Here is a 14,674-nt window from a genome sequence, read left to right on the forward strand (position 1 = left end):
GTTGTTTATGGTGCACATCAACTCCTACCTCGACAAGAACCTTGACCAACTACAGTTCGCATACCACCACAACAGGTCAATGGTAGATGCAATTTCACTGGCTCTCCACGCTGCACTGGACCATTTGGACAATAAAATCACCTACGTCAGGCGGCTGTTTATAGACTACAGCTCGGCGTTTAATACCATCATCCCTTCCAAGCTGGTTACCAAGGGGGGCCCCGGTGGGGGTCCCTCTATGCAGGAATTCTCCCCCTCTACATTGGGGACCTGGGGTGGAGGGTATTGCACCAAGGAGTTCCCTGCAACCTGTTTCTCTCGCGGTTCACAGACTCGCCAGCCGCCTGCCACTTTTGCGGGCTGGAAGAGTCTGTGTACCACGTGTACATGGAGTGCGTGAGGCTGCAGCCACTGTTTCAATACCTAAAGGGGCTGCTCCTTGCCTTCTGGCTGCATTTTTCACCCACCATCCTCATCTTTGGACACCCTGTGCGTAGGGGAGAGGGTAGGGCTGAAGATGTGCTGGTTGGGTTGCTCCTGGGCCTGGCCAAGCTGGCCATCCGCGAGTCACGGCACCAGACGGTGGAGGGCTCTACCCGAGCCGGCTGCCTGCCCCTTTTCCGGGGATACGTCCGTGCCCGGGTGCGGATGGAAAGGGAATACGCCCTGTCTACGGGCACCCTGAGGGAGTTCCGGGACCGCTGGGCACCGAGGGGGGTTGAATGTATCCTTGACAAGGATTGCAATATAATTGTTTAGTTCGTCTTGTATTATGGTGGTGTTTTGTTTTATTGTATTGTCAATACTATTTTAATATGTGAATAAATATTTTTGATTTAAAAAAAAAAAAAAAAAAAAAAAAAAGCTGGTTACCAAGGGGGGCCCCGGTGGGGGTCCCTCTATGCAGGAATTCTCCCCCTCTACATTGGGGACCTGGGGTGGAGGGTATTGCACCAAGGAGTTCCCTGCAACCTGTTTTTCTCGCGGTTCACAGACTCGCCAGCCGCCTGCCACTTTTGCGGGCTGGAAGAGTCTGTGTACCACGTGTACATGGAGTGCGTGAGGCTGCAGCCACTGTTTGAATATCTAAAGAGGCTGCTCCTTGCCTTCTGGCTGCATTTTTCACCCACCATCCTCATCTTTGGACACCCTGTGCGTAGGGGAGAGGGTAGGGCTGAAGATGTCCTGGTTGGGTTGCTCCTGGGCCTGGCCAAGCTGGCCATCCGCGAGTCACGGCGCCAGACGGTGGAGGGCTCTACCCGAGCCAGCTGCCTGCCCCTTTTCCGGGGTTACGTCCGTGCCCAGGTGGGATTAGAAAGGGAATACGCCCTGTCTGCGGGCACCCTGAGGGAGTTCCGGGACCGCTGGGCTCCGCAGGGTGTTGAATGTATCCTCAATAAGGATTGTATCATAGTTGTATAGTAGGTTATTACATGTTTGTATTGTATTATGGTGGTGGGTTCTGGCTTGTTTTATTGTAGTGTAATATTATTTTTTAATAATTGAATATTTTTTTTAAAAATAAATAAATAAATAAAAGGGAAAAAAAAGCTCGTTACCAAGGGGGGCCCCGGTGGGGGTCCCTCTACGCAGGGATTCTCCCCCTCTACAATGGGGACCTGGGGTGGAGGGTATTGCACCAAGGAGTTCCCTGCAACCTGTTTTTCTCGCGGTTCACAGACTCGCCAGCCGCCTGCCACATTTGCGGGCTGGAAGAGTCTGTGTACCACGTGTACATGGAGTGTGTGAGGCTTCAGCCACTGTTTTAATACCTAAAGGGGCTGCTCCTTGCCTTCTGGCTGTATTTTTCACCCACCATCCTCATCCTTGGACAACCTGTGCATAAGGGAGAGGGTAGGGCTGAAGATGTCCTGGTTGGGTTGCTCCTGGGCCTGGCCCAGCTGGCCATCCGCGAGTCAAGGCGCCAGGGTGGAGGGCTCTACCCAATCCGGCTGCCTGCCCCTTTTCCAGGGATACGTCCGTGCCCGGGTGCGGATAGAAAGGGAATACGCCCTGTCTACGGGCACCCTGAGGGAGTTCTGCGACCGCTGGGCACCGAGGGGGGTGGAATGTATCCTGGACAAGGATTGCGATATAGTTGTTTAGCAGTTGCTTAGCATATTTGTTCGTCTTGTATTCTGGTGGTGTTTTGTTTTATTATATTGTAAATACTATTTTAATATTTGAATAAATATTTTTTAAAAAGAAAAAAAAGCTGGTTAACAAGCTCACGGAACTGGGTCTCTGCGCATCCCTCTGTAATTGGATGCTTGACCTCCTCATCCAGGGACCACAGTCTGTTCGAATTGGCAGAAACACTTCATCCTCAGTAACAATTAGTACGGCAGCACCTCAAGGCTGCGTGCTCAGCCCCCTGCTTTACTCACTCCATACCCATGACTCTATAGCCGGATATAGTGCGAACTCCATCATCAAGTTCACAGATGACACCACTGTTGGGCAAATCGCAGAAGGGGATGAGTCAGAGTATAGAGGTGAGATCGGCCGACTAACCAAATCGTGCCAGCTCAACAACCTGGCTCTCAACATCAGTAAGACCAAAGAACTGATTGTGTACTTTGGTAGGGGAAGGATGAGGACGCACCATCCTGTTCACATCAATGGGACGATGGTGGGGAGGGTCAAAAACTTCAAAATCCTGGGCATGCATATTTCTGAAGATCTTTCCTGGACCCAGCACACCGATGCAATTGTAAAGAAGGCACATCAGCGACTCTACTTCCTGAGAAGATGATGGAGATTCGGCATGTCGAAGAGAATTCTCCTAAACTTCTACAGGTGCACGGTAGAGAGCATTCTGACTGGTTGCATTGTGGCCTGATTTGGCAACTTGAATGTCCAGGAGCGAAAAAGACTACAAAAGGTTGTGACCACAGCCCAGTCCATCACCAGCTTTGACCTCCCCACCGTCGAAGGGATCTATCATAGTCGCTGCCTCAAAAATGCAGCCAAAATCATCAAGGAGCCACACCATCCTAGGCACACACTTATCTCACCACTGCCATCAGGAAGAAGGTACAGGAGCATGAAGACTGTAACGTCCAGGTTAAGGAACAGCTTCTTCCCCACAGCCATCAGGCTATAGAAACATAGAAACATAGAAACATAGAAATTAGGTGCAGGAGTAGGCCATTCGGCCCTTCGAGCCTGCACCGCCATTCAATATGATCATGGCTGATCATCCAACTCAGTATCCCATACCTGCCTTCTCTCCATACCCTCTGATCCCCTTAGCCACAAGGGCCACATCTAACTCCCTCTTAAATATAGCCAATGAACTGGCCTCGACTACCCTCTGTGGCAGAGAGTTCCAGAGATTCACCACTCTCTGTGTGAAAAAAGTTCTTCTCATCTCGGTTTTAAAGGATTTCCCCCTTATCCTTAAGCTGTGACCCCTTGTCCTGGTCTTCCCCAACATCGGGAGCAATCTTCCTGCATCTAGCCTGTCCAACCCCTTAAGAGTTTTGTAAGTTTCTATAAGATCCCCTCTCAATCTCCTAAATTCTAGAGAGTATAAACCAAGTCTATCCAGTCTTTCTTCATAAGACAGTCCTGACATCCCAGGAATCAGTCTGGTGAACCTTCTCTGCACTCCCTCTATGGCAATAATGTCCTTCCTCGGATTTGGAGACCAAAACTGTACGCAATACTCCAGGTGTGGTCTCACCAAGACCCTGTACAACTGCAGTAGAACCTCCCTGCTCCTATACTCAAATCCTTTTGCTATGAAAGCTAACATACCATTCGCTTTCTTCACTGCCTGATGCACCTGCATGCCTACTTTCAATGACTGGTGTACCATGACACCCAGGTCTCGCTGCATCTCCCCTTTTCCTAATCGGCCACCATTTAGATAATAGTCTGCTTTCCTGTTTTTGCCACCAAAATGGATAACCTCACATTTATCCACATTATACTGCATCAGCCAAACATTTGCCCACTCACCCAGCCTATCCAAGTCACCTTGCAGTCTCCTAGCATCCTCCTCACAGCTAACCCTGCCCCCCAGCTTAGTGTCATCCGCAAACTTGGAGATATTGCCTTCAATTCCCTCATCCAGATCATTAATATATATTGTAAATAGCTGGGGTCCCAGCACTGAGCCTTGCGGTACCCCACTAGTCACTGCCTGCCATTGTGAAAAGGATCCGTTTACTCCTACTCTTTGCTTCCTGTTTGCCAGCCAGTTCTCTATCCACATCAATACTGAACCCCCAATGCCGTGTGCTTTAAGTTTGTATACTAATCTCTTATGTGGGACCTTGTCGAAAGCCTTCTGGAAGTCCAGATACACCACATCCACTGGTTCTCCCCTATCCATGCTACTAGTTACATCCTCGAAGAATTCTATAAGATTCGTCAGACATGATTTACCTTTTGTAAATCCATGCTGACTTTGTCCAATGATTTCACCACTTTCCAAATGTGCTGCTATCCCATCTTTAATAACTGACTCTAGCAGTTTCCCCACTACCGATGTTAGACTAACTGGTCTGTAATTCCCCGTTTTCTCTCTCCCTCCCTTCTTAAAAAGTGGGGTTACGTTTGCTACCCGCCAATCCTCAGGAACTACTCCAGAATCTAAAGAGTTTTGAAAGATTATTACTAATGCATCCACTGTTTCTGGAGCTACTTCCTTAAGTACTCTGGGATGCAGCCTATCTGGCCCTGGGGATTTATCGGCCTTTAATCCATTCAATTTACCCAACACCACTTCCCGGCTAACCTGGATTTCACTCAATTCCTCCAACTCCTTTGACCCACGGTCCCCTGCTATTTCCGGCAGATTATTTATGTCTTCCTTAGTGAAGACGGAACCAAAGTAGTTATTCAATTGGTCCGCCATATCCTTGTTCCCCATGATCAACTCACCTGTTTCTGACTGCAAGGGACCTACATTTGTTTTAACTAATCTCTTTCTTTTCACATATCTATAAAAACTTTTGCAGTCAGTTTTTATGTTCCCTGCCAGTTTTCTTTCATAATCTATTTTTCCTTTCCTAATTAAGCCCTTTGTCTTCCTCTGCTGGTCTCTGAATTTCTCCCAGTATGCTGCTTTTTCTGGCTAATTTGTACGTATCATCCTTCGCTTTGATACTATCCCTGATTTCCCTTGTTATCCACGGATGCACTGCCTTCCCTGATTTATTCTTTTGCCAAACTGGGATGAACAATTTTTGTAGTTCATCCATGCAGTCTTTAAATGTCTTCCATTGCATATCCACCGTCAACCCTTTTAGAATTAATTGCCACTCAATCTTGGCCAATTCACGTCTCATATCCTCAAAGTTACCTTTCTTTAAGTTCAGAACCATTGTTTCTGAATTAACAATGTCACTCTCCATCCTAATGAAGAACTCAACCATATTATGGTCACTCTTGCCCAAGGGGGCACGTACAACAAGACTGCTAACTAACCCTTCCTCATTACTCAATACCCAGTCTAAAATAGCCTGCTCTCTCGTTGGTTCCTCTACATGTTGATTTAAATAACTATCCCGCAAACATTCCAAGAAATCCTCTTCCTCAGCACCCCTGCCAATTTGATTCACCCAATCTATATGTAGATTGAAGTCACCCATTATAACTATTATAGTCACCTATTAAACACAACTAATAAGCTATGAGCTCTGAACTGCAAAATACTACATTATTATTTGTTATTTGCACTATATTTGTTATTTATTGCACTTTTTCTTCTTTTTTTTCCGTTATATACAATGTTTACATATTCACATATTCTGTTGTGCTGCAGCAAGTAAGAATTTAATTGTCCCGTCCGGGACATGTGACATTAAAACACTCTTGACTCTTGACTCTTGAGTTTATATGTAAATCTTTAAAAGTGTTAAGACAGGATAATAATGCAGTGTATGCGATCCTAGGCTTTAAACATAGAGGAAGAGAATGCAAAGAAAGGTTTACTGGAAAACTGTATCCAGTCCTAGCACCAAGTTTAAGAACAAGTGTAAAGCTATGAAGAGGAAACCAATTTATCATTAGACTCAGGATGAGGAACTAGATAGAAACATAGAAAATAGGTGCAGGAGTAGGCCATTCGGCCCTTCGAGCCTGCACCGCCATTCAATATGATTATGGCTGATCATCCAACTCAGTATCCCATCCCTGTCTTCTCTCCATACCCTCTGATCCCTTTAGCCACAAGGGCCACATCTAACTCCCTCTTAAATATAGCCAATGAACTGGCCTCAACTACCTTCTGTGGCAGAGAATTCCACAGATTCACCACTCTCTGTGTAAAAAATGATTTTCTCATCTCGGTCCTAAAAGACTTCCCTCTTATCCTTAAACTGTGACCCCTAGTTCTGGACTTCCCCAACATCGGGAATAATCTTCCTGCATCTAGCCTGTCCAACCCCTTAAGAATTTTGTAAGTTTCTATAAGATCCCCCCTCAATCTTCTAAATTCTAGCGTGTACAAGCCGAGTCTATCCAGTCTTTCTTCATATGAAAGTCCTGCCAACCCAGGATTCAGTCTGGGAACCTACATAGATATATGGAAAGATTAGATAAGCCGGGACAGGAGATTTCACTAGGATGTTCTTTAGAAGCAAATAAAACTTTAATTACTATTAAAGAACTTCCTTCACAAATGAAGGGCTTAAAGTAAATAAGGAGGATCTGTGTCTAATGCCTGAGAGTGACAGATTTAAGATGACTGGCAGAAGAACCAGAGGCAAAGTGGAGAATCAATTCTTGTACAGTGTATGTGGTTAGTTGGGACGCTGTGTAAATATTCAGCAGTCGCCATTGAATGGAAATGAGTAAATAACTAGGGGTGAAAATATCAAAAACATATGAGGAAATTATAGGAAGTAAATTAAGGGTGTATAAAAAGAGAATGCTGGAAATACTCAGCAAGTCAAGTGCGAGCATGGCAAGAGAAACAAAGCTCTAACATTAGCTTTGTTTCTCTTCCCAAAGATGCAGCTTGACCAGCTGTGTGTTTACAGCAGATTTTGCTCTTATTTTCAGATTTCCTACATTTGCATTTTTTTCTTTTGATTTTCATGTAATCAGGTGGCTGTGCTCCGTTGGACTTAGTATAAACTGGAAGGGCTGAATGGCATCATCAAGCTCTGTATCATTCCGTGATTCTAAGGTTAAAGTCTGCGCTAAGTACTTGGATGCACAGAACCAATTTTAATCCTGATGAGAAAAGGGAGTTGTGGGTGTAAAATCTGGCAGCCGCATAGTCCATCTGTTCGTATTGCACTTGCCCTTCCAGGGCCTCATCAGCAGCCAAACCATAGGGGCTGATTGTGCCGTATGGGCCACTAGCTCTGCAGCCCTACCTGCTTGCCAAGCAGTCCACAGAAAGTTGCCAAAGGAGAGATGTTAAGCGGAGGAGGCCCAGCTAGTTGGATTTTAAAATACCATGATACCTTACCTTGAGGGTCAGAGGGAGCAAAAATGCTCATTCAAGGGTGGCTCCTACGAGATATTGTCCTTTCCTATGATCAATGTTCCTTCCTTGTCCCTGCCATCTCCTCCAATGTTTTGGCTAGATAGCAAGACCATTCCTTCACAATGGCTTCCAGCTATAATGAGCGGGCAGCAATGAGCTTTTGTATTTAAATAAGGCCAACATTTAAATCAGCTCATTCCTTGCATAACTACATTCAATAATTTGTCATTTTTCTTTGGCCCATGCACACGCATTTGTATCTCATTTAATATCAGCATTGTAAAAAGCTCGAAGCTTTTGACTATAAAACACGTAAAGATGAATGCAATATTTTGGTTTATATTTTGAAATATTTTTCTCAATTAAATCAGGTAATTATTATTAAATTGCAAAATACCTCAAGCCAATACCAAATGCTAAGTTAGCACGTGATTTTCAAACATCAACAATTTGCACATCCTGGCTGGTTAATCACCACCTTACATTCACGAACCATTGCCAATCGAACAGAGCAGATAAAAGTCAACAGATGCTCTCAGTATAGCCACATCACCCAGGTTAATGCCACAAGGCATGTGAAAGTTACCTCACAATGGCAGACGACACACTCGCTATTGCCACCAGTAGGTCTGACTTGGAGACATAGGTACCAGGCATCAGGGTGAACTGCATCCCTTGAGACTAAAGAGAGGTGGGCCACCTGGAAGATCCATAACCCTGTCTGAATACAATCTGGGAAGCCAAGATTACGGGGCAGCACAGTGGCGCAGCGGTAGAGTTGCTGCCTTACAGCTCCAGAGACCAAAGTTCGATCCCGACTATGGGTGCTGTCAGTATGCAATTTGTATGTTCACCCTGTGACCATGTGGATTTTGCCCAGGTACTCCAACTTCCTCCTACATTTCAAAGATGTGCAGGTTTGCATGTTAATTGGCTTCTGTAAATTGTCACTAGTGTGTAGGGTAGAACTTGTGTATGAGAGATTCTTGGTCGGCACGGACTCTTTGGGCTGAAGGGCCTGTTTCCACAGTGTGTCTAAACTAAACTAAGAGAGAACGTATTTCTCTTAATTCGAAATCCTCCTGATTGTGACATCCACTTGTGAATATTGAAATGTAGTCACCGTTGGAAAAAAGTATGTAATTGGTGGATGGATAAGGAAGTAGAAGTTTGCCAGAGCACCCACTACATACCAGTTATAGTCATAGAGTCATAGAAGGATCAGCATGGAAACAAGCCCTTCGGCCCAACCTCCCCACCCCGACCAATATGTCCCATCTACATTAGTCCCACCTGCCTGCGTTAGGTCCATATGCCTCTAAACCTGTCCTATCCATATACATGTCCAAATATTTCTTAAACATTGCAATTTTACCTGCCTCAACTACCTCCTCTGGCAGCTCGTTCCATACACCCACCACCCTCTGTGTGAAAAAGTGACCCCTCAGGTTCCTGGTAAATCTTTCGCCCCTCACCTTAAACCTATGTCCTCTGGCTTTCGATTCCCCTACTCTGGGCAAGAGACGCTGTCCGATTTATTCCTCTCATGATTTTGTACACCTCTGTAAGATCACCGCTCATCCTCCCAGACTGCTCATCCTCTCCTGATAGCTCAGGCCCTCGGGTCCAGGCAACATTCTTGTAAATTTTCTCTGCATTCTTTCCAGCTTGACAACATATTTCCTCGGACTGAACACTATACACTAAATGCGGCCTCATTAATATCCGATATAACTGCAGCATGACCTCCCAACTTCTACACTTGATACTCTGACTGATGAAGGCCAATGTGCCAAAAGCCTTTTTGACCACCCTATCAACCTGTGGTACTACTTTCAACGAATTATGTACCCAAACTACATGCACACACTTCTGTGGCAGATGAATCAAATGATGTCTTCAAGGGTTCAGACTATTATAAAAGGCTCAGGAAATAGTAAATGCCCCAGGTAGCCTGCGTACTTCCCCATCACACATCCCACCAGCAACCACTATTAGCTGGGTCAATCGTTGACCTTCCAAAGTAACAATCATTACCCACTTACTTTAATTTACTGCATGTAAAACGATTCCTATGAGACAAGTTGCTATACAAGTGAAAATCTTTCTTTTTAATTTCCTTCCTTGCATTCTTGCACACTGTATTCTGGGAGTTATGCCAAATCTGAGGGTTACTAAGGATAGAGAAGAAGAAGCAGCTTGGATTAGTTCATCAGTCATCAAAAAAATCAGTTTTAATAAGCAAGAAAAATGGAAATGCGTGGAGACTTTGCACATTAATTGGGCTATACACTTAGACTATGTGCACTTAGACCTGCTCCCTAGGCATAATATGAAGAAAGTACTTCATTCATTAACATATATTATTTTTAATTAATGATATTATTCCTACTGAGCTCTAAAGTGGTAAACCAGATGGTAAAGATGATGGATACTGAACATTTCTCGTTGGACAATCACCATGTGACAGCTTTACTGCTGTGTTATCAAGCACATTGTCTACCTGAAGTGGTGAATCACATCGAAGTAGCATACAGTTAAATTCCTTCACTCGCGTTTTTTTTTGTAACCTACTCTAATTAAATTTAGATATACTTTTACAAGTAGCGCACTTGAGTGGTAAGGACAGTGTTCTGGGTGAGTGACCATCTACATTTACCTGTATTAACTGACTATCAGTTTCAAGGAATGCTTAAATTGATTTTAATAACAGGATCTGGAGGAAAATGTACTGTGGGTAAAAAGCTGGTGAGTATATCTTTCCCTCTTCCCAACAGCTTGTATTGTGTCAATATTTTTAAGGATCTATTAGTGAATTTGATGCATGACCTTGTTGTGTCTAAGGCATTTAAAATGCAGTCATATTGGTTGAAACATTAATCAAATTGCAAACAGAATTGAACACTGGCATTGAGTTTTTAAAGGGAACAGCTGGGGAGCTAAAATCAGTTTACTGATAATGTTTCTGAATTATAATTTCAGGTTTTTGTTGAGCATTCTACAAAATCTCACAGGATTCACTGGCAAAGACTAATGGCGGATTACCTGGCAGATTGTGTGCAGGTCACAGTAATCCATATTTTAAGAGCCCTCAGTTCTTTCTGTGGATATTGGAGTTGATACCTCCAGCAACATTCTTTCAAGCTTCAGTCAAGCATGTTTTTTTCCAAGATCGTCATTATCAATCACAATTTTAAATCCATCTTGAGCTTATGATTGCATGTCTTTTCAACTCCCCTTTCCATTCCCACACTGACCGGTTTGTCCTTGGCCTTCTCCACTGCCATGGTGAGGCCAAATGCACACAGGAGGAAGAGCACCTCATATTTCCCTTGGGAAGCCTACTGTTTAAAGGCACGGAAATTTCACAATTTCATGTAACTTACTCTCCCTGTGTGCCTTTCTTGTTCTCACCAGTGTTCTCCGTTCCGACGCCGGAGCTCCGATCATCGCGGCGAGAGGGCCTGAAACATCGGGCCGCCTTAGGCGGACGGCTCAAAGGCCCCGACCACGGGTGAACAATGAGGAAGAGGACTGAACTTTATTGCCTTCCCTCACAGTGGGAAACATTGATTCTGCTGTGTGGGGATGTTTAATTTAATTCTATCATATATTATGTTCTTTTTATTTGTATGGCTATATGGTAATTCAAATCTCACTGTACCAATTGGTGCATGTGATAATAAATGTCTCTTGAACTCTCTCTTGAACTCTTCTTCCTATGTTGACCTTTCCTATTCCCTCCCCATTCTGATTCCAACTGCCAACTGTAGAGTTATAGTCTTACAGCGTGTAATCTGGCCCTTTAACCAAATTTGCCCACACCGGCCAACGTCTACACTAGTCCTACCTGCCTGCGTTTGGCCCATATCCCTCTAAAGCTATCCTATCCATGTACCTGACTAAATGTTTCTTAAACATCGCGATTAGTACCTGCCTCAACTACCTCCTCTGGCAGCTTGTTCCATACACGTACCACGCTTTGCCTGAAAAAGTTACCCCTCAGATTCTTTCCCCCCTCCCCTTAAACCTACGTCCACTGGTTCTCGGTTACCTTACTCTGGGCAAGAGACTCTGTGCGTCTACCCGACCTATTCCTCTCATGATTTTGTACACCTCTAAAAGATCACCCCCATTCTCCTGCGCCCCAAGGAATAGAGTCCCAGCATGCACAACTTCTCCCCATAGTTCAGTCGCTCGAGTCCTGGCAACATCCTGGTAAATCTTCTCTGCACCCTTTCCAGCTTGACAACATATTTCCTATAACATTGTGCCCTATCTGGTTCCACCGTTCACCCACCAACCTTTGTCGCTGCTCCACCTACCCACACTGCTTGGCTCCATCTGCCCATTATTCCCCCCTCATCTAGTTCTACATTCAAAGACCCAAGCAGTCGTTCCAGGTGCGACAGAGGTTCACTTGCACCTCCTCCAACCTCATCTTTTGCATCCACTGCTCTAGATGTCAGCTGATCTACATCAGTGAGACCAAGCGTAGGCTTGGCGATCGTTTCTCCGAACACCTCCGCTCGGTCGCCTTAACCAACCTGATCTCCCTGTGGCTCAGCACTTCAACTTCCCCTCCCATTCCGAATCCGACCTTTCTGTCCTGGGCCTCCTCCATGGCCAGAGAGAACACCACCGGAAATTGGACAAGCAGCACCTCATATTCTGCTTGGGCAGTCTTTTCCGGTAGCCCTTGCCGTCTCCACCCCTTCTCAGCTCTCCCTCAGCCCTCTGGCTCCTCCTCTTCCTTTCTTCTTCCAGCCCCTCCCCCCCCCCCCCCCCCCCTCACCCTACATTAGTCTGAAGAAGGGTTTTGGCCATAAATGCTGCCTCACCCGCTGAGTTTCTCCAGCACTTTTGTCTACCTATCAACTACCCGCTTCTGTATCATGCATCCCTCTCACTTCTATATACTGGCTCTCTTCCCTCTGCCCTCTCAGCCCTGGTGCTGTGTCTCGACCAAAAATGTTAACCATCCTTTAGCCTCCATAATTGTTCGACCTACTGAGTTTTTTCCAGCAGTTTTTTTAATGTTATGTATCCAGTTTAAAATATTCACAATGTTGGTTATAAATTTCACAATAAAAACTGCCATAAATTATTAAACTACTGTAAATTCAGTAACAGGGTATGTCAACTGGTTTCCTGTTAAAATTCAATCAAAGGAGATGAAAATATGTATGCTTAGAAGTCCAGTTTCATTGCTGGACTTTTTATGTACTATATAATTAAATTTCAATATAAAATTGATTGCTGAATGTGATCATTACTTTCTCACCGACATTGGATCTTTCATTTGCATAGTTCAGTGTATGTTATGAATTCAGAGGATTTGGGTTGATTAGCTTATATCTCCCTTGTGAAAGTGACATAATCATCATAATCATAATCATAATCATACTTTATTAGCCAAGTATGTTTTGCAACATACGAGGAATTTCATTTTTCCATAGTCATACCAATAATTTACATAAAATACATTTTAACATGAACATCCACCACAGTGACTCCTCCGACTTCCTCACCGTGATGGAAGGCGAAAAAAAGTTAATTCTCCCTTCTTTGTCCTCCAGTGGTTGGGGGCCTCTAACCTTCCGTTGACGGAACGATCTTACTCCTGTAGCTAGTGGCGGGCCTCCTCGTCGGGGCGATCAAGCTCCTGCATCGTGGGGGTGGGGGGCTTGGAGCTTCCCGACATTAGTCACAAGCCGAGACTGCAAGTTCCTTGATTTTAAAAGTTCACAGTCCGCGGTTGGAACATCGATCCCAGGCAAGGCCTCCAGCTTCACGATGTTAGGCCACAGAGTGACTGGAGATACGATCCGGAAAACAATTGCATCTCCGGCAAGTTAAGAGATTGAAAAAAAGTTTCCCCCTATCTCCCCCCCCTCACCCACCCGCCACATAAAACAAACCAGAGAACATTATCACATACTTTTTAAACACATTAATGGATAAGTTGGTTTCTGAAAAAAACTGGGCAGGCTAGGCTTGTATTTGCTGGTGTTTAGAAAGGTGAAGGTCCTGTCCCACTTACGTGTCCTTGGCACGCAAATTACGCGACCTCGTCATCTCGTTGAGGTGCACGGACATCGGGTGGGCATGCGGGGCCGGTCCCACTGAGAAACGTGGAGGGGTATAGAGTTGTGCGCGGTATCTCGCGGCGCTCCGGGATTTTGTACCAAACGAAATCTTCATGCGCCACCGGCCTGTCGCATAACTGACAGCCAAAGTGGGACAGGCCCAAAACCCTGGCGCGATGCAACGTCTCACCTCCAACAGCAGCAGAAGCCGGCAAACGATTGCCGAACTCGGCCTGGGGCTCACGGCCGTTACGGTTCGGATACGCCCTCACTTCTACTCCTAGAGCGGGGCCAAGAAAATTGAGGATGGACACAAAATGCAGGATTAACTCAGCGGGACTGGCAGCATCTCTGGAGAGAAGCAATGGATGACATTTCAGGTCAAGACCCTTCTTTCAGATTGAAGAAGGGTCTCGACCGGAAACATCACCCATTGCTTCTCTCCAGAGATGCTGCCAGTTCCGCTGAGTTACTCCTGCATTTTGTGTCCATCTTCAAATGGCGTCACGCGCTCCAGACGGCTGTGCGGGCGCATGAAGACGCACGCGACCTTCGCAGGACCGTCGCGCCTCAGCGTGACGAGGTCTCGTAATTAGCGTGCCAAGGACACGTAAGTTGGACGGGCTTGAGAGAGAAGTTGATAAGGCCCTGAGAGTCCTGACGTTTCCTTGTGGGGAAGAATGCCGAAAATAAAAGATGGCCCATTTAGGGTAGAGCGGAAGGACTTTTATCTCTGAGATTTGTGAGTCTTTTAACTTTTCTTCCTCAAAGGATAGTGGAAGCAGAATCCCTGAATATTTGTAAGGCAGGGATAGATAGTTTTCTGATTAGTAAGTAGGTGAAGAGTCATCACATGATCAGCTTTAAAATTACACTCAGATCAGCCATAATGTAATTGAATGGCAGACCATATTCATGTGGTTGAGTGGTTTATTACTGGTCCTAATTCACATGTCTTCATGCAATTTGTACTCATCACACCAACTAGCTTCAAGTAGCCACGGCCACAAACGCGGCCTGCACTGGCACAGTGGCACAGAGGTAGAGTTGCTGCTTACAGCACCAGAGACCCAGGTTCGATTCTGACAGTGGGTGCTGTCTGTACAGAGTTCTCCCTGTGACCACGTGGGTTTTC

This window comes from Amblyraja radiata, chromosome 5 (assembly GCF_010909765.2).
Source record: "Amblyraja radiata isolate CabotCenter1 chromosome 5, sAmbRad1.1.pri, whole genome shotgun sequence".
Lineage (NCBI taxonomy): Eukaryota > Metazoa > Chordata > Chondrichthyes > Rajiformes > Rajidae > Amblyraja > Amblyraja radiata.